Source organism: Scyliorhinus torazame, chromosome 7, assembly GCF_047496885.1.
Source record: "Scyliorhinus torazame isolate Kashiwa2021f chromosome 7, sScyTor2.1, whole genome shotgun sequence".
In the NCBI taxonomy this organism is placed as follows: domain Eukaryota; kingdom Metazoa; phylum Chordata; class Chondrichthyes; order Carcharhiniformes; family Scyliorhinidae; genus Scyliorhinus; species Scyliorhinus torazame.
Genome location: NC_092713.1, coordinates 112,832,314 through 112,853,341, shown reverse-complemented (window position 1 = coordinate 112,853,341; position 21,028 = coordinate 112,832,314). Strand labels below are relative to the sequence as shown.

The 21,028-nt window shown below is 49.5% G+C and overlaps 1 protein-coding gene across 2 annotated transcripts in view; it reads right to left on the bottom strand.

The window, feature by feature from the left end:
• Positions 1-21,028, bottom strand: part of axdnd1 (axonemal dynein light chain domain containing 1) — a 486,782-nt gene that overhangs the window by 343,729 nt on the left and 122,025 nt on the right. The window lies entirely within an intron of this gene.

Sequence of the window (21,028 nt, the reverse complement as noted above, 5' to 3'; positions counted from 1 at the left end):
TATCTTTGCGGAATGTCATGCTTCTCCTTCATAGTCAACCTCAACAATTTGTCAGGAAAAATAGTGATGACATGAAAACATTAGTGAAAACCAATAAATAGGAATGGTTTCTGTTGTTTGTATGTGTTTTGAAAAGCTATTGGAAAATTTAAGCTGATTAAGGCAGCAGCAGTTTGGTTATGCTAATGAACTTACTGATTTTGATATGTTGATGAGAATATCAACAGTACAAATAGATGTATATCTAAGGCAACCTGGTAACATTGGGTAACAGAACAAAGGGTTTTGAATGAGGTGTTAGACATTCAAAGGAGGAGACAAGGTTTGAACTTTACATTTACACTCACGAAATGTAGAAAATTAAATTTGACTTCTAAAGAGGTTAGTTCAGATAAGGAAAGACCAAAAGAGAAAAACTCTTTGTTCGGCGATGATTAAACTAATTAAGGGTAGCTGGTTCATACTTCAGCCATAGCAGGAACAGTTGTTTAACTCCCAGCAAGCAGTGTGTGTGAGAAATAAACAATTGTTTGTTTTACCTCAGAAGCAAACCCAAAAGAGATATAACAGCCTGGTGTGGTAACTGTCACTGGATATTTTGATAGTTTGAAAACTATGGGTGGGATTCTCCCTCGGCCGACACTGGAATAAGGAAATGCGAATGAGCGGATAATCGGTTCCGACGCCAAAATTGTGGCATATCATTAGCAGGCCTGACCCGGTATTCTCCGGGGCCTCTGCGATTCTCTGGCTCCAATGATCCGAATTCCTGATAGCGCGGTTCACTTGTGCTTTTGAAACAAGCGTTGTGACTGATGAGGGAGAGAAGGGAGATAGGACACGGAGAGGCATAATCGTGGGCTGCCGAACAGGACACCGGCCGGGCTGGCCAGGGCCTGAGGGGGGGGGGGGGGTGACAGGGGAACGGGCCGTGTGTCCTGGGTGACCCCCCATGGGACTGGGGCAGTGCCCAGGCGCAGACAGCCATTGACACGACCTGCAAGGCAGCCATCTTGCTGCGCAACCAACTGACCACCCACGTTGATCTTGGTTCTGCAGAGTGACACCGGCCGTATGGATGCCCCCACCCCATCACCCCCACACCCTACCCTCCACCATACACCCCCCACTCGGCCAACACCACCCAGCGGCGGGAAACGAGGGGTCCCACGCAAGGACAATGCCCACTGTAGCCCCTACGGGGGCGCCGGATGGGGGACGTGGAGCGTACAGCTGGCATGAGCAATGGCAGTCAACAGTACCCCTGGCAGCAGGGACGGGCACCAGGGCCAGAGAACCCCATGATGCCTGACACCAATGGGTCCCGGGGGGCAGAGAGGAGCAGGGGAGTGGAACAGGAGGGGGCAGGGTCTGCAGCGCCAGTCAGGGCCACCATGTAGCCACGTGGACCAGGCTGGGCACAAGTGTACACACCATGCTAACATGTCGGCCTTTCACCCCCTGCAGACAATGGATATTGGAATTCAACCAGCAATGGTGGCCTTCCTGCTAGTTGCCGCAGCCCTCGGGTATTTCCTGCGGCTGTACAAGCTGGAGCTGTTCGAGGAGGAGGAGGAAGCTGCAGCAGCAGAGCGTGCAGCAGCAGAGCATGCCCCAGAGGAACAGGTTGCAATCGCTCAAGATGGAGAGCCAGCCATCCAAAAGGCCGCGGAAGAGTAGCTGCAAAGGAGCAGATGATGACAACCCGCATCGTTTGAAAATGTCTGACTTCTGGCCACGGTAGCAATTCCACCATCCACCTGGGTGATCCCTGCATGCGGGCTGGCCATTCCATCACACGGTGCCATCAGACCCCCGGGGTAGCGGTGGTGGGGACCGCCGATCACCGGATGTGCCCCCACTTATATCGGAGTGCCTTGTCACATGACCATTGTCTCGAGACCGCATGGTCTGTCTGTACCGCCACCTGGTGGTTGCAGGTCGCACCACCAGCCATCTATAATATTGCTTACAGGCATATCGCCACACCAGTAACCCCATCTAACCTGTTGGACACTAAGGGGCAAATTATCATGGCCAATGCACCTGATCTGCACGTTACTGCAAAAATCCCCTAGTCGCCACACATGCCCTCATTGAACCCTGTTTGGGTTCAATGAGGAAGAATTCAGAATGTCCAATTCATCTAACAAGCACGTCTTTCGGGACTTGCAAGAGGAAACAGGAGCACCTGGAGGAAACCTGCAGACACGGGGAGAACGTGCAGACACTGCAAAGTTATAGCTATCCTCTACACTGTCTACCACTCGGTCAATCTTTGTGTCATCTGCAAATTTCCCAATCATGCTCCCCACGTTCATGTCCAAATCGTTAATATATATCACAAACAGTAAGGGTCCCAACACCGAGCCCTGTGGAACACCACTTGAAACAACTTTCCAATTGCATGGGTAGCCATCGACCATTACTCTTTTTTGCTGTTACTAAGCCAACTTTTTATCCAGTTTGGCACATTGCCCTTTATCCCATGGGCTTTCACTTTCTTGACCAATTTGCCATGTGGGACCTTGTCAAACGCCTTACCAAATTCCATGTACACCACATACACTGCACAACCTTCATTAACCCTTCTTGTCACTTCCTCAAAGAATTTGATCAAATTTGTGAGGCAAGACCTTCGTTTGACAAATCCATGGTGACTATCCTTGACGAGTCCATGTCTTTCTATGTGACAGTTAATCCTATCTCTCAGGATTGATTGTACTAATTTGCACACCACTTATGTAAAACTAACCTCTAATTGTTTGACCCTTCCTTTGATCCTTTTTAAACAAAAGAACCAAGTTTGCATTTCTCCGGTCCTCCAGTACCTCCCCTGTGTCTAGTGAGGATTGGAAAATCATTCTCAGAGCATCTGCTATCTCCTCCCTTACCTCCTTCAGTGGCCTTGGAAAAAATCTATCTGACCCTGGCAGCCTATCAACTTTCATGGATTTCAATCCATTGAGTAGTTCCTCTCTCTTTATGATTTTTATAACATCTTTGGGTTTTCTTTAACTTTACTTGCTAATCTTTTTCATGCCATCTCTTTGATTTCCTTATTGACTTAATCCCTGCACTTTCTACACTCGTCTAGGTTATCTGCAAGTTCTTTATGCCTATCGTACGCTTTCTTTTTCTGTTTGATCTTTCCCTGTATTCCTCTCAACAGCCAGGGGGGTCTAGATTTGGCAGTACCACTCTTATTTGTGGAGGGGACATGTCTACTTTGCACCTTTAAGATCTTTCCTTTTAGTGCTTCCTGCTGATTTTCCACAGATTTATCCTTTAGCAGTGCTGGCCAGTCCACCTCAGCCAAGTCCCTTCTCATTTCTACAAAATTTGCCTTCCCCCAGTTCAAAATCTTTACTCCTGCTTTATGCCTGTCCTTTTCCATGGTAATACTGAATCTAACTGAATTGTGATCACTATCCCCGATATGGTCGCCAGCTGTCACCTCACCCACTTGCCCTTCTTTGTTCCCCAAGACTATGTCTAGAATTGCATCTCCTCTCGTTGGGTTTGTCACTAATTGAGCGAAAAAACTTTCCTGGACACACTGCATAGTTTTTCCCCCACAGTTCCCCTTATATTGTTTGAATCCCAGTTCATATTGGGAGAGTTAAAGGCTCCTACTATTATTCCCTCTTGTTCTTACAGGCAACAATTTGCCTACATATTTGCTTTTCGATCTCCCTTTCACAATTTGTGGGTTTATAGTATGCACTCAGTAGTGTGACTGCCCCTTTTTTATTTCTAAGTTCAACCCATGAAGCCACGTTTGTTGATCCGTTTAGTTTATCATCCCTTCTCACTACTGGAATGGATTCCTTAACCATTAGTGCAACACCCCCCCCCCCCCCCTTTTTTCTTATCTCCCCCTCTGCTCTGCCTGAAAACTCTGTATCCAGGGATATTGAGCTGCCAATTTTGCCTCTCCTTTAGCCAGGTTTCCATTATAGCAATGACATCCTGCTGCCATGTGTCTACCTGTGCTCTTAACTCGTCTACCTTGTTTGTAATACTCCTTGCATTGAAGTGCAAATAATTTAACCCCACCATTTTGCCTTGCTGTACAATTTCAAAACTTTACTTCCCCTATAATTCCAAGTCTATCATCACATCTTCTACATCACTAGAGAAAGTTCTACCTCCATTTTCCTGTTCTGACTTTGACTTATCTGGTCCTATTCCTGGGATCACATCCCTCTGCCTCACTAGTTTAAATAGTCCCCAACAGAATACGCAAAAGCCTTTGCTAGGATATTGGTCCCAGCTCTGCCTGGGTGCAATCCGTCCGGTTTGTACAGGTGCCACCAGCTCCAGAACCGGTCCCAGTGCCTAAAGAATCTAAATCCCTCCCGGCTACACCATCTCTCCAGCCATGCGTTCATCTGATCTATCCTCTATTCCTGCTCTCTCTAGTGCATGGAACTGGGAGTAATCCTGAGATTACTACATTTGAGGTCCTGCATTTTAGTTTATCTCCTATCTTCCTGTTCTCGTCTTGCAGGTCCTCATCCTTTAGTTTACCTATGTCATTGGTACCAATATGTACCACAACCACTGGCTGTTGTACATATTGGCTGTTCATCTGCCCTCCCCAGAATGCCCTGCAGCTGCTCGATGACATCCCGGACCTTGGCACCAGGGAGGCAACATACCATCCTTGATTTATGTTTGCCACCACAGAAGCGTCTGTCTGCCCCTATCTATTGAATCCCCTATCACAATAGCCCTTCCACTTGTTTTTCTCCCACCCATCAGAGCAGCAGAGGCTTCCACGGTGCTGTGGATTTGGCTGCTGCTGCTTTCCCCTGAGAGGCTAGTCCTCCCAACAGTATCCAAAGCGGTATATCTGATTGAGAGGGGAATGACCACAGGAGACTCCTGCACTGCTTTCCTGAGTCTTTTACTGTCCCTGATGGTCACCCATTCCCTTTCTGCCTGTGTAATTCTCACCTGCAGTGTGACCACCTCGCTAAACGTGCTATCTACACCTGCTGGCTCACCAGCTGAGAAGCAGGCAGCCATGAGGGAAGTAACACAGATCAGAGATAGCAGAGACAAATTAGTAGAGGAGCCAGACAAGGTCAACAAGGCGTCTGAGATCTTTTACCAGGGGCTGTACACCTCGGAGCCCCCAGAAGGGGACTTGGGGATGAAGCAGTTCCTTGATGGACTGGACATGCCAGTCGTAGGGGAGGACAGGAAATGGGGCCTGGAAGCAATACTAGAACTGGGAGAGGTCATGGAGAGTATTAGCTCCATGCAGGCAGGAAAGGCTTCGGGACCAGACAGTTCCCCAGCGGACGTCTACAAATTCCGCTACCGGGGATCAAAATCACCCACGACTGGACAGGGATCCACAAATGGAACCTGACCAGCCTGACGGAGGAAGTAAAAAAGGATCTGCAGAGATGGAACACACTCCCACGCTCCCTGGCAGGGAGGGTGCAAACGATCAATACAAATCTGCTCCCCAGGTTCCTCTTCCTGTTTAGATCCATCTTAATCTACATCCCTCAGGCCTTTTCAACTCACTGGACAAACTGAATATGGCATTTGTGTGGGGCAGGAAGAATTCAAGGATCCCAAAGTGAGCCCTGAAGAGAACAAGATTCATGGGTCTAGCCCTCCAAAACCTGCAATATTACCACTGGGCAGCGACGACGGTGAGAGTAAAGGGGTGGATAAAGGAGCCAGAAGCCGAGTGGGTGCTTATGGAGAAGGGCTCCTGCAGAGGGACCTCCCTCCAGGCCATAGGCATGGCGGCTCTCCCATCACCACCTAATAAAGATTCAACGAGCCCAGTGGTGGTAGCAACACATCAGTCGTGGCACCAACTTCGACAGCATTTCGGACTAACCGAAATATCCGACAAAGCCCCCATCTGCAATAACCACAAGTTCACACTAGCGACTATGGACACAACCTTTAAAAGTGTCCCACAGGTCGGGGGGGGACACTGACAGTTAGGGACTTTTACACCAACAACAGGCTAACAACGATCGAAGAACTCACAGAAAGATTCCAACTGATAGGGGCAACGAACTCAGGTACTTGCAAATCAAAAAATCCCTGTGAAGGGAACAACAAGGACGAACCCCCGACCACCACAACAATTACTTCTCGAGGATCTGTTCGACATGAACATCTTAGGGAAAGGGAACTGTGGTGACATGTATGGACGACTGCTGAGGGGCCAATACGCAGCTGGATGAGACAAGAGAGAAGTGGGAGGAAGACTTGGGGTTTGAAATAGGGTGGGGACTCTGGAGCGAAGCACTGCACAGGGTCAACTCCACCTCCACATGTGCAAGGCTAAACCTATTGCAGCTAAAAGTGGTACACAGAGCCCACTTTACCAGAGGCAGAATAAGCACTTTCTTCCCGGAGGTGGAGGTCAGATGCGAACGGTGCCAAAGCGGCCCGGCCAACCACGGCCACATGTGCTGGTCTTGTCCCAGACTTGCTGGGTTATGGACAGCCTTCTTCGAGGCAATGTCCAAGGTAGTGGGGATGAGGGTGGAGCCATGCCCGAGAATGGCAGTCTTCAGGGTATCAGAACAGCCAGATCTATTCATGGGGAGGAGGGCAGACGTCTTTGCCTTTGCCTTCCTAATCGCCCTCAGGAGAATCCTGCTTGGCTGGTGGTCAGCAGCACCACCCAAAGCTGCAGACTGGATGTCCGACCTGTCGGAATTCCTCCAAATGGAGAAAATTAAATTCGCCATATGAGGGTCCAAAGAAGGCTTCCCCTCGGTTGTTCCAAGACCTGTTTGTAGCCAACATCTAGGAAGCCAAAGAACAGGAAGGGTTGGCCACGACGCAGTAAGGAAGACGGGGGATGGGTGGTGGGGGGGGGGGGGGGGGGGGGGGGGTGCAACAACCTGAAACGAAGAGGGCAAGAGGAAAAGACAAAGAGAAAACCAGTGGGAGGAGAAACACAGGGGACCACACGACCACTGCTGATACTACAAGGAGGAAAAAAGAAAACAGTGACAGATGTATGTAAATAGATGAAGCCAATAGAATGAAAATGAATGAAATGAAAATCGCTTATTGTCACAAGTAGGCTTCAAATGAAGTTACTGTGAAAAGCCCCTAGTCGCCACATTCCGGCGCCTGTTCGGGAAGGCTGTTACGGGATACGTGGAATACGTGTATACGTGGAAATAGTTTTAGTTTTCCTTTTTCTTTTGCTTTCTCTCTGTGGGTGGGATGCTCCGCCAGCGGGATTGTCTGTTTTGCTAGCGCCCAGGGGTTTCCCGACGGTGTGGGGCTGCCCCACAATGGGAAACTCCATTGACCGGCCGGCGTAACGGAGAATCCCACCAGCGGGTCAAGACAGAAATGTGGCGCAGCGCAGCGGAGAATCCAGCCCTTTGTTTTTGTTTCATCTCCTAATGTTTGTTCATATTTATATATTTGCTCTGCAAACCAAAAACTCAATAAAGCCATTTTTTTTAAATAGCTGAACTCACTCTGACTTGTTTCCTTTACTATAATTTGATGTGCCTCCATTTTACTGATATTCTGAGTCCCCCCTCCCCCACCAAGCTAGTTTAAACTCCTCCCAAAAGCACTGTCGACCCTACCTGTAAGGATGTTCGTCCCAATGTGGTTCAGGTGCAGACCGTCCCTCTTGTATATCTCTCACCTTCTCCAGAAGTGGTCCCAGTGATCCAAGAATTTAAAAACCCTCGCTCCTACACTCTTGAGCCACACATTCATCTGCTCTATTTTACTATTTCAATACTTGCTGGCACTGGGAGTAGTCCAGAGATTGCAACCCTAGAGGTCCTGCTTTTTAGTCTACTGCCAGTTCCCTGAATTCTTGATGCAAGACCTCATCTTGCATTCTACCTATATCATTGGTACCACCATGTACCACGATCTCTAACTTTTCACCCTCCCCCTTTAGGATGCCCTGCAGCTGTTCAGTGACATCCCTGACCCTGGCACTAGGGAGACAACACACCATCCTGAAGTCACATCTTTGGCTATAGAAACGGCTGTCTGCTCCCCTGACTAATGAATCACCTTTACAATTGCTCTTCCTTTCTTCTTCCTCCCCCACCTATACAGTCAAGCGACTTGAGGTGCCAGAAGCTTGGCTCTGACTGCACCCCAATGAGGTCCCAGCACCCTCATCAGATTCAAAAATGGAATACCGATTTGTAAGCGGGACCCCAGGGGACTCCTGCATTACCTACCTGTTCTTCCTGGACTTCCTGGCTGTTACCCATTTCCTTTTTTCCTCTTGTTCCTTGAACTGTGGCGTGACCACCTCTCAAAACAAGCTATCCACATAACACCCAGCCTTGCGGATGTGCCACAGTGAATTCATCCACTGCTCAAGCTCCAAAAACTGGAGCTCCAGTTTCTGCAGCTGAGAGCATTTCCACACATGTGATCATCTAGGAAACTGGTAGGGTCCAAGATTCCCCACATGTGACAGGCCACAAATTCCATTTGGCTGTCCTCACCTAACATGTCTTAAAAGAAAAAAAAATTATGCCTTAGATTAGAACAGTAATACTTTCCCCAACAAATAACACGCTCCTCACCAAGCCATATTAGTCAACCTCCACACCGAAGCAGAACATATCCTGGGTTTTGGTTTAATGCGGAAATGTAATTTCTCCTTTGACCTGGCAAATTGTTGTATATGGCTGATGACCTAGAGAAGTGAGACGCCAACAGCAGTAGCCACGGGGAGTGATATAGATAGGATTTCCACCATCAGGGAGTTATGGATAAAACCCATAGATGTGATGGATGGCCCAGGGTACAGGGAAGCATTGCAAAGTGCACACACTCATTTGCAAACCATAAACATGACTGTGGCCGGATGACAGTTTAGGAGGTTGAGGGGAGATGTAATAGAAACTTACAAGATAATGAATGGCTTAGATAGGGTGGATGTAGGGAAGTTGTTTCCATTAGCAGGGGAGACTAGGACCCGGGGGCACAGCCTTAGAATAAAAGGGAGTTGACTTCCGGTGACGGCGGGCGGGAAGCGGCTGCACAATGGAGGGCTCCCGTTCGGGAACGGCATTTTCGGAGCTTTAAGCCCGGTCCCAGGGTCCATGGAGGCGCCAGAAGCAGGGAGAAGGCACGGAGGAGGCACAGTGAAGGCACAGAAAAAAAAAGAAAAATGTCGAGGGTGAGCAAAAAAACGGCCGTAAAAAAAACAGCTGAAGGTCCGTCGGGGAGTGGAAAGGTCACCGTGGGGTCACCAAGGAAAATGGAGGCTGGAGCACCAGGGGAGGACGCATTGCTTACAGCTGAAGAAATAACCACGGTGATGGCTGCGGAACTCGAAAAGCAGTTGGCGCAGATTGCGAAATGCATGGAGACGGTGAGGAAGGAGATGAGGGAGGTTTTGAGTGTGCTGGTGGAGGAGGCGGTTTCCCCGGTGAGGACGGAGGTGGCGAGTGCAGTGGCGGAGGTGCGAGAGCTGAAGGAAGTGGAGGAGACGTTATTATAGCACGGTGATCAACTTGCCTCGATGGGGAAGGAGATGCGGAAGGTGATGGACACTAACAAGGATCTGCGAGGAAAAATGGAAGACCTGGAAAACAGATCCAGGCGACAGAATTTGAGGATTGTGGGCTGCCCGAAGGAGTTGAAGGACCGAAGCCGACTGAGTATTTTGCCGCGATGCTGGCAAAACTATTGGGGGAGGGGGAGGATCCCTCCCGATATGAACTGGATCGGGCTCATCGGTCGTGGAGGCCTGTACCAAAGGCGAGTCAGCCGCCAAGGGCAGTGACTCTGTGCTTCCGTAGATACAAGGTGAAGGAGAAGGTCCTGAGCTGGGCCAAGCAGAAGCGGGTGGTGCAGTGAGCTGGAGCTGGTATACGTGTATACCAGGACTTTACGGTGGAGCTGGCTAGGAGGCGGGCTGCCTTCAACCTGGTGAAGAGGGCACTGCACAAGGTGCGGTGCGGCATTGTATATCCAGCGAAGCTGAGGGTGACTTACAAGCTCAGGGACTTTTATTTTGGAACGGCGGAAGCAGCGGAGGAGTTTGCGAAAGCAGAAGGACTGTGGCAGAACTGACAAATTGAGGAATGGCCATGTGCCGATGTAACCTCATGACTGTATTTTCTTCTTTTTTGTATCACTGCGCGCGGGTGTAGAGGCTAAAGGAGCCAATGTTGTATATATTTGGACAAGGGAAGGGACGGGACTTTCACTCGAAATGAGGAATCTTTGGGGTGTAGGTGGATATGCGGGGTTTGTGTGCTAAAAGGGGATCTGTGGGCTTTCCTAGGGCCGGGCAAGGGGGAAAGGGTCCCGGGCGGGGGCCTCCACGCTGGCCGGTTTAAGCCGGCCAGTGAACAGGAGTGAGGTGGAGGGAGGGGCTGCGGCCATCGGAGCCTGGCAGAACAGGGTCCGAGTGGTCTAGCCGGGGTGGAAAGTTGGGGGGAAGGAACCGAGGTTGGGAGGAGGAGTTTTACAAGAGGCAGTGGACTTTTTGTCATTTGTTTATGTAAACATGCGGGTTGAGGTTTGGGGGTTGGTGGGTAGATGGGATCGTTGTTGTTATTATGGGGATTGACATATCTTACTGATTATTGTTTATTGTTGATGGATGTAAATGTGGGAGAAAATGTGAAAAAGGAGAATTTAAAAATAAATAAATAAATAAATAATTTTTTAAAAAGAATAAAAGGGAGTCACTTTAGAACAGAGATGAGGAGAAATTTCTTCAGCCAGAGAGTGGTGGGTCTGTGGAATTCATTGCCACAGAGGGCGGTGGAGGCCGGGATGTTGAGTGTCTTTAAGACAGAAGTTGATAAATTCTTGATTTCTCGAGGAATTAAGGGCTATGGAGAGAGCGGGTAAATGGAGTTGAAATCAGCCATGATTGAATGGTGGAGTGGACTTGATGGGCCGAATGGCTTTACTTCCGCTCCTATGTCTTATGATCTTATGGACAGAGGAAGTCATGATAGAAGGCCCCGATCCAAAAACCCCAAAGACAGTACAGCTTCCCCATGCAAGCTGAGGGGAGATGGCCAAAGTCATGCGCCGCGTTGCCTCCACCAATAATTCCCTGATGTGGCCAGTAGGAAAGCTGGACACATCATGGAGGCTGTCGATCCATAAGACCATAAGACATATAGGCCACTCGCCCATCAAGTCTGCTCCACCATTCAATCATGGCTGATATTTTTTCATCCCCATTCTCCTGCCTTCTCCCCATAACCCCTGATCCCCTTATTAATCAAGTACCTACCTATCTCTGTCTTAAAGACACTCAGTGATTTGGCCTCCACAGCCTTCTGAGGCAAAAAGTTCCACAGATTCACCACCCTCTGGCTGGAGAAATTCCTCCTCATCTCGGTTTTAAAGGATCGTCCCTTTAGTCTGAGATGGTGTCCTCTGGTTCTAGTTTTTCCTACAAGTGGAAACATCCTCTCAACATCCATTCTATTCAGGCCTCGCAGTATCCTGTAAGTTTCAATAAGATCCCCCTTCATCCTTCTAAACTCCAACGAGTACAGACCCAGAGTCCTCAACCGTTCCTCATACGACAAATTCTTCATTCCAGGGATCATTCTTGTGAACCTCCTCTGGACCCTTTCTAAGGCCAGCACATCCATCCTTGGATACGGGGCCCAAAACTGCTCACAATACTCCAAATGGGGTCTGGCCAGAGCCTTATACTGAAGTACATCCCTGCTCTTGTATTCTAGCCCTCTTGACATGAATGCTAACATTGCATTTGCCTTCCTAACTGCCGACTGAACCTACACATTAACCTTAAGAGAATCGTGAACAAGAACTCCCAAGTCCTTTTGTGCTTCTGATTTCCTAAGCAGTTCCCCATTTAGAAAATAGTCTGAACCTAAATTCCTCCTTCCAAAGTGCATAACCTCACACTTTTCCACATTGTATTTCATTTGCCACTTCTTTGCCCACTCTCCTAGCCTGTCCAAATCCTTCTGCAGCCCCCTTGCTTCCTCCATACTACCTGCCCCTCTACAGATCTTTGTATCATCTGCAAACTTTATTATTAAATTAATAATACATTACCCGGAACTGAACAAAACTATCCCGATCACAGCCTCCATGGTAGCGATCACCCCAAAGCCATAATGAGGCAGGCCCCACACGACAAGTATTTCCTGGTGCTGGGCATCAGGTCGGTTCCCCTAGACCGGCAATGCCAGTATAAGTTTGCATTCACCTTTCAGGGCCAGCAATATACTTGGACATTCCTGAGGTAGGGCTTTCTTAACTCAACCTCCATATTTCACCAGAAACTCACAAAGGGTTTTCAAAACCCAAATGTTGAGTGCAGTATGCGGACAATCTCCTCTTCCAGACCAAAACCAGGGAGGAACAATTTAAACTGCTGAAGGAATTGCTAAACCTCCTCACTACGCTAGGCCTAATAATCCACCCCAAGAAAGCCCAGATTATGAGATCACAAGTCTCATACTTGGGCACAGTAGTGACTGAGGGGAAGCATGAAATAGAAAGAAAGTGGATTGAATCAGTAACACCCCTTTCCCTGCTTAAGGACGTGAGCTTGTTGTGCTCCTTTCTAGGTTTGGTGGGAGTAGCTGAAACCACATTGACAGTTTTGTAACCAAAGCTGCCCCCTATCAGACCTCTTAAAGAAAAATGCCCCATCGGAGTGGACCGAGCACCACACACAGGATGTCTTGGACTTAAAACATGCCGTAGCGCAGGCTCCAGCATTGCAAGTACCTAACCCAGACCACCTCTTTGCCCTAAAAGTAGCAGCCACAGACAGCACACTTGCAGCCGTACTTCTGCAGGAGAGCTACAGGAGACTCAACTGGTATCCTATGACTCCCAGCTCCTAACCCCAGTGGAACAAATTTTCCCAATGTGCGAAAGCACCTTTCAGTGATGGTCTAGACAGTGAACGAATTAAGGGGTTCTGCTGGCGGCTAGACATGGAAAAAGACATCCAAAATTACGTCGATAACTCCAAGGTCTGTGCCCAAAACAATCCTTGCCCAAAAACAATTCAGGCAATGGGACCCTGTGTGAGAACCTCTCTGGCTACATCGAGGGCATCTTGAAACCCATCGTACAAGGTACACCCAGCTTCTGTCGCGACACGACAGACTTCCTACAGAAACTCAGCACCCATGGACCAGTTGAACCAGGAACATTCCTCGTCACAATGGACGTCTCGGCACTCTACACCAGCATCCCCCATGACGACGGCATTGCTGCAACAGCCTCAGTACTCAACACCGACAACTGCCAATCTCCAGACGCAATTCTGCAACTCATCCGCTTCATTCTGGATCACAACGTCTTCACCTTCGACAACAAGTTCTTCATCCAGACGCATGGAACAGCCAAGGGGACCAAATTCGCACCCCAATACGCCAACATCTTCATGCACAAGTTTGAACAGGACCTACTCACCGCACAGGTCCTTCAACCGACGTTATACACCAGATACATCGATGACATTTTTTTCCTTTGGACCCACGGCGAAGAATCACTGAAACGACTACACAATGACATCAGTAAGTTCCATCGCACCATCAGACTCACCATGGACTACTCTCCAAAATCAGTTGCATTCTTGGACACACTCGTCTCCATCAAGGACGGTCACCTCAGCACTTCGCTTTACCGCAAACCCACGGATAACCTCATGATGCTCCACTTCTCCAGCTTCCACCCTAAACACATTAAAGAAGCCATCCCCTATGGACAAGCGCTCCGTATACACAGGATATGCTCAGACGAGGAGGAGCGTAACAGACATCTACAGACGTTGAAAGATGCCCTCGTACGAACGGGATATGGCACTCGACTCATCGATCGACAGTTCCAACGCGCCACAGCGAAAAACCGGACCGACCTCCTCAGAAGACAAACATGGGACACAACCGACAGAATACCCTTCGTCGTCCAGTACTTCCCCGGAGCGGAGAAACTACGTCATCTTCTTCACAGCCTTCAACACGTCATTGATGACGATGAACATCTTGCCAAGGTCATCCCCACACCCCCACTACTTGCCTTCAAACAACCGCGCAACCTCAAACGAACCATTGTTTGCAGCAAACTACCCAGTCTTCAGAACAGTGACCACGACACCACACAACCCTGTCATGGCAATCTCTGCAAGACGTGCCAGGTCATCGACATGGATACCACTATTACATGTGAGAACACCACCCACCAGGTACGCGGTACATACTCGTGCGACTCGGCCAACGTTGTCTACCTCATACGCTGCAGGAAAGGATGTCCCGAAGCGTGGTACATTGGCGAGACCATGCAGACGCTGCGACAACGAATGAACGGACATCGCGCAACAATCACCAGGCAGGAATGTTCCCTTCCAGTCGGGGAACACTTCAGCAGTCAAGGGCATTCAGCCTCTGATCTCCGGGTAAGCGTTCTCCAAGGCGGCCTTCAGGACCCGCGACAACGCAGAATCGCCGAGCAGAAACTTATAGCCAAGTTCCGCACACATGAGTGCGGCCTCAACCGGGACCTGGGATTCATGTCGCATTACATTCATCCCCCACCATCTGGCCTGCGAAATCCTACCAACTGTCCTGGCTTGATACAATTCACACCTCTTTAACCTGGGGTTACCCCATCTCTGGATCTGTAAAGATTTAATCACCTGCTAATGCTCGCATTCCTAGCATTGTTTGGCATCTTTGAATTTGTCTATATATGTGTTTCTGGAACAGACCTCTGCATTCACCTGAGGAAGGAGCAGCGCTCCAAAAGCTAGTGACATCGAAACAAACCTGTTGGACTTTAACCTGGTGTTGTAAGACTTCGTACTGTGCTCGGCCCAGTCCAACGCCGGCATCTCCACATCAAAACAATCCTGACAGGTATGCCCACAAGGGAGAACTGAGGCATAACCGACCAGTAGAAGTCCCCTGAATAAATCCGCAGATTGATTATATCGGTCCTCTACTGCCTGGCATGGGAGGTTACAAATACATCCTCTTTGTCATAGACACTTTTAGTAAGTGGGTAGAAGCCTTCCCCACTTGAACCAATATAGCCAAAGTCACGGAAAATATCCTAGTGCAGCAAATTTTCACTTGGTGGGGCGTCCCTCATAGTATAGATTCGGACCAAGACACTCATTTCACCACTTAGGTGATGCAGAAGGTTTGAGATAAGCCAAAAGTTCCACATTGCATATCATCCTCAATCCAGCGGGAGAATGGAAAGGATGAACCGCAAGACCGTCCAACAAAAAAACCACACCTGGAAAAAGTCCTGTCATTTGTTTTAATGACAGTATGGAACACAGTTTCCAGTTCCACCAGGTTCACCCCCATGTACTCATGACAGGGATCAAACCCCAGCTGGGCTGGATGTATCAGAACCCGAGCTCGGAACTCTTAGACGTGAGACCGCAGTTCAAACTGTGATGTAAAATGTACATCTGCATAACTTGAAGCAGCTGTTAAAATGGGGAAAAGGAAGAAGCAGAGTATGGCATACTTCGATGGCACGGTGAAACCCACTGGACATGAGGTTGGGCAGAAGGTCACACTTCATGTTTTGCAGCCTGTCTCATTCCAATACCCCGATACGTGAGACTCTACTCAGTGGTAGAACAGGCGAGTCCATCCATTTACCGGGTACTGATGAATTCCAGGGAAGTCAGATGGTACCATGTGAACTAAATGAAGCTATTTGGCTCCCAAAACAACTACCACCAATACTACATATCGATGGAGGGTATATAAGCACTGGCTCCTGGCCCCCACCCCTGGGGTTCGGACCCTGGCCTATTGCTGCAAGTTTCACCCCACAGACTCCAGAAGCAAAACTCCGTCTAATGACCCAAAATGAGAAAGAAACAAGTCAAGATCAAGCCACATACTCCATAGCAGGCAACAACTTGGTAAAGGTTCTATTTGACAGCTGCATGACTTGCCAATTTTTATACTCAATGCCTCGGTCAATGAAGGCAAGCATGCTGTATGCCTTCTTGACTACCTTCTCCACCTGTGTTGCCCCTTTCAGTGACCTGTACACCCAGATCCCTCTGCCTGTCAATACTCTTAAGGGTTCTGCCATTTACTGTATATTCACCACCTGTATTAGACCTTCCAAAATGCATGACCTCACATTTGTCCGGATTAAACTCCATCTGCCACCTCGCCACCCAAGTCACCAACCATTCTATATCCTGCTGTAACCCCTGACAATCCTCATCGCTATCCGCAATTTCATCAATCTTTGTGTCGTCCGCAAACTTATTAATCAAACCAGTTACATTTCCCTCCAAATCATTTATTTATTTTAAATTTAGAGTATCCAATTAAGGGGCAATTTAGTGTGGCCAATCCACCGAACCTGCACATCTTTGGGTTGTGGGGGTGAAACCCACGCAAACATGGGGAGAATGTGCAAACACCACACGGACAGTGACCCAGGGCCGGGATTCAAACCCGGGTCCTCAGCGCCGCAGTCCCAGTGCTAACCATTGCGCCACATGCCGTCCATATCATTTATATATACTATAAACAGCAAAGGTCCCAGCACTGATCCCTGCAGAACACCGCTAGTCACAGCCCTCTATACAGAAAAGCACATTTCCACTGCTACCCTCTGTCTTCTATGACCAAACCAGTTCTGTATCCACCTTGCCAGCTCACCTCTGATCCCGTGTGACTTCACCTTCTGTACCAGTCTGCTATGAGGGCAGCACGGTAGCATTGTTGATAGCACAATTGCTTCACAGCTCCAGGGTCCCAGGTTCGATTCCGGCTTGGGTCACTGTCTGTGCAGAGTCTGCACATCCTCCCGTGTGTGCGTGGGTTTCCTCCGGGTGCTCCGGTTTCCTCCCACAGTCCAAAGATGTGCAGGTTAGGTGGATTGGCCATGATAAATTGCCCTTCGTGTCCAAAATTGCCCTTAGTGTTGGGTGGGGTTACTGGGTTATGGGGATAGGGTGGAGGTGTTAACCTTGGGTAGGGTGCTCTTTCCAAGAGCCGGTGCAGACTCGATGGGCCGAATGGCCTCCTTCTGCACTGTAAATTCTATGATGAGGGACCTTGTCAAAGGCTTTGATGAGGACCATGTAGACACCACACCTTCACACAATCAGCAGTCCTATTACCATGCCCATCTCTGTTCCCTGCAACTTGCATTTCCTCTTGCCTTCATGCATCTATGGGGTGGCATGGTGGCACAGTGGTTATCACTGCTATCTCACAGCTCCAGGGACCCAGGTTCTATTCCTGCCAAGGTAATTGTCTGTGTGGAGTTTGCACTTTCTCCCCTTGTCTACGTGGGTTTCCTCTGGGTGCTCCAATTTCCTCCCACAGTCCAAAGATGTGCAGGTTAGGTGGATTGGTCATGCTAAAATTGCCCCTTAAGAGTTCAAAAGGTTAGGTGGGGTTACTAGGTTACGGGGATAGGGTGGAGGCGTGGGTTTAGGGAGGGTGATGTTTCCAAGGGCCACTGCAGACTTCTGCACTGTCGATTCTATGATTCTGTTGTTTTTTTAATTTAGAGTACCCATTTATATTTTTTCAATTAAGGGGTAATTCAGCATGGCCAATGCATCGAACCTGCACAACGTTGGGTTGTGGGGGCGAAATATTAAGAATATCATGGAATCATAGAATTTAGAATTTGGGCGGCACGGTGTGGTGGTGGTTAGCATTGCAGCCTACGGCGCTGAGGACCCGGGTTCGATCCTGGCCCCGGGTACAGCACAGAAGGTGGCCATTCGAAACAGCACCCCATCTGGGCCCATACCCCTGCCCGAATCCCATAAGCCCAGCGAACCCGCACAACTTTGGACACTAGAGTACAATTTAGCATGGCCAATCCACCTAATCTGCACATTTTTGGACTGTGGGAGGAATCCCACACAGACACGGGGAGAATGTGTAAACTCCACACAGACTGTCACTCAAGGTCGGAATTGAACCCAGGTCTCTGGCACTGTGAGGCCGCAGTGCTAACCACCGGGCTACTGTGCCTACCATCTTCTCTGCTTTAATTACAACCTAACAAAACCCTCCATGTGAAAAGCATTTATCTCATTCTCTGTTTAATCTTAATTAAAGCGGCTGGTTTAGCACAGTGGGCTAAATAGCTGGCTTGTAATACAGAACAACGCCAGCAGCGCGGGTTCAATTCCCATACCGGCCTCCCCGAACAGGCGCCGGAATGTGGCGACTAGGGGCTTTTCACAGTAACGTCATTGAAGCCTACTTGTGACAATAAGCGATTATTATTATTATTATTGATGCGACCATCAATTCACTCAAGGACTCGTGTCGGAGACTTCCGGGTGCGGCGATGACCAGCTGAGTCGCAAGTTTCGGCAGCTCCCTGTGAAACGGACTTTTGGGCTCTTGATAGGAGCCCCAACGGCAATTTTGACGGCTAAAAACACTGTGCGGTAAACCAGAAGGGAATCCCCCCTGGATACGGATGGAAAAAGGAGGAGAGAGTGGCCACATTGCAGTGGATCCTTTAGAACAGCGGCAAGGAAGGCAAGCAAAAACCAAGATGGCGTCGGAAGGTGGCAGTTTAACATGGGGCCCTGAACAACAAGAGTTCTTGAAATGCTGTGTGGAAGAGATCAAAAAGGAAATGAAGAAAGAGCTGTTGGCCCCGATACTACAGGCGATCGAAGGGCTAAAGGAGGAACAAAAGACCCAGGAGCGGGAGCTTCGGGTCGTGAAGGCAAAGGCAGCCGAGAATGAGGACGATATACAGGGCCTGGTGGTGAAGACGGAGACGCAGGAGGCACATCAGAAACGGTGTGTGGAAAGGTTGGAGGCACTGGAAAACAACGCAAGGAGGAACAACCTGAGGATTCTTGGTCTTCCTGAAGGTGTGGAGGGAGCGGACGTCGGGGCATATGTGAGCACGATGCTGCACTCGTTAATGGGAGCGGAGGCCCCGGCGGGTCCGTTGGAGGTGGAGGGAGCATACCGAGTGATGGCGCGAGGACCGAGAGCAGGAGAAATTCCCAGAGCCATAGTGGTGAGATTCCTCCGTTTTAAGGATAGAGAAATGGTCCTTAGATGGGCAAAGAAAACTCGGAGCAGTAAATGGGAGAACACGGTGATCCGCGTTTATCAAGACTGGAGTGCGGAGGTGGCGAGAAGGAGGGCGAGCTTTAATCGGGCCAAGACGGTGCTTCATAAAAAGAAGATAAAATTTGGAATGCTGCAACCGGCAAGACTGTGGGTCACATATCGAGGGAGGCACCACTACTTTGAGACGGCGGATGAAGCGTGGACTTTTATTGTGGAAGAAAAACTGGAATGAGCGGGTTATTAAAAAGAACGTTCGAACAAAGTGGTGGGGCGAATGTGGGGGGCAAAGAGGGGTTTTATGTACTAATCCTGCGATGTGGTAACTTTTCTCTCTCCCACAGGTGGTGATGGGGGGAGGAGGGGAGGTGGAGGAGATGGGGCGTTGGCCATTGGGGGCGGGGCCAAGGGAGAAGCGCGGGCTTGGTTCCCGCGCTATGATAATCATGGCGGGAATAGAGAAGCAGGAAGGAGGGGGCGTCGCACGGTGCGAGCCGAGGTCACGGGGGGAAGCCGAGGTCAGCCAGAGTTTGCTGACTTCTGGGAGCAACATGGGGGGAGTAATTACGCCTGGGGGAGATACAGCTGCGTGGGAACCGGGTGAGGAGCTGGAAAAAGGTGATGGCTAATCGACAAGGGGGGGGTGGTAGGAAGCCCCCCAACTCGGCTGATCACGTGGAACGTGAGAGGGCTGAACGGGCCGACAAAGAGGACACGGGTACTCGCACACCTTAAGAAACTTAAGGCAGATGTGGTTATGTTACAGGAAACGCACCTGAAACTGATAGACCACGTTAGGCTACGCAAAGGATGGGTGGGGCAGGTGTTCCATTCGGGGCTAGATGCGAAAAACAGGGGGGTGGCTATATTAGTGGGGAAGCGGGTAATGTTCGAGGCAAAGACTATAGTGGCGGATAACGGGGGCAGATACGTGATGGTGAGTGGCAAACTACAGGGGGAGACGGTGGTTTTGGTAAACGTATATGCCCCGAACTGGGATGATGCCAATTTTATGAGGCGGATGCTAGGACGCATTCCGGACCTAGAGATGGGAAAGCTGATAATGGGGGGAGATTTTAATACGGTGTTGGAACCAGGGCTAGATAGGTCGAAGTCCAGGACTGGAAGGAGGCCGGCAGCAGCCAAGGTACTTAAAGATTTTATGGAGCAGATGGGAGGTGTAGACCCGTGGAGATTTAGCAGACCTAGGAGTAAGGAGTTCTCGTTTTTCTCCTATGTCCATAAAGTCTACTCGCGAATAGACTTTTTTGTGCTGGGTAGGGCATTGATCCCGAATGTGAGGGGAACGGAGTATACGGCTATAGCCATTTCGGATCACGCTCCACACTGGGTGGACTTGGAGATAGGGGAGGAAACAGGAGGGCGCCCACCCTGGAGAATGGACATGGGACTAATGGCAGATGAGGGGGTGTGTCTAAGGGTGAGGGGGTGCATTGAAAAGTACTTGGAACTCAATGATAATGGGGAGGTCCAGGTGGGAGTGGTCTGGGAGGCGTTGAAGGCGGTGGTTAGAGGGGAGCTGATATCAATAAGGGCACATAAAGGGAAGCAGGAGAGTAAGGAACGGGAGCGGTTGCTGCAAGAGCTTTTGAGGGTGGACAGACAATATGCGGAAGCACCGGAGGAGGGACTGTACAGGGAAAGGCAAAGGCTACATGTAGAATTTGACTTGCTGACTACAGGCACTGCAGAGGCACAATGGAGGAAGGCACAGGGTGTACAGTACAAATATGGGGAGAAGGCGAGCAGGTTGCTGGCACACCAATTGAGGAAAAGGGGAGCAGCGAGGGAAATAGGGGGAGTGAGGGATGAGGAAGGAGAGATGGAGCGGGGAGCGGAGAGAGTGAATGGAGTGTTCAAGACATTTTATAAAAAATTATATGAAGCTCAACCCCGGGATGGGAGGGAGAGAATGATGGGCTTCTTGGATCAGCTGGAATTTC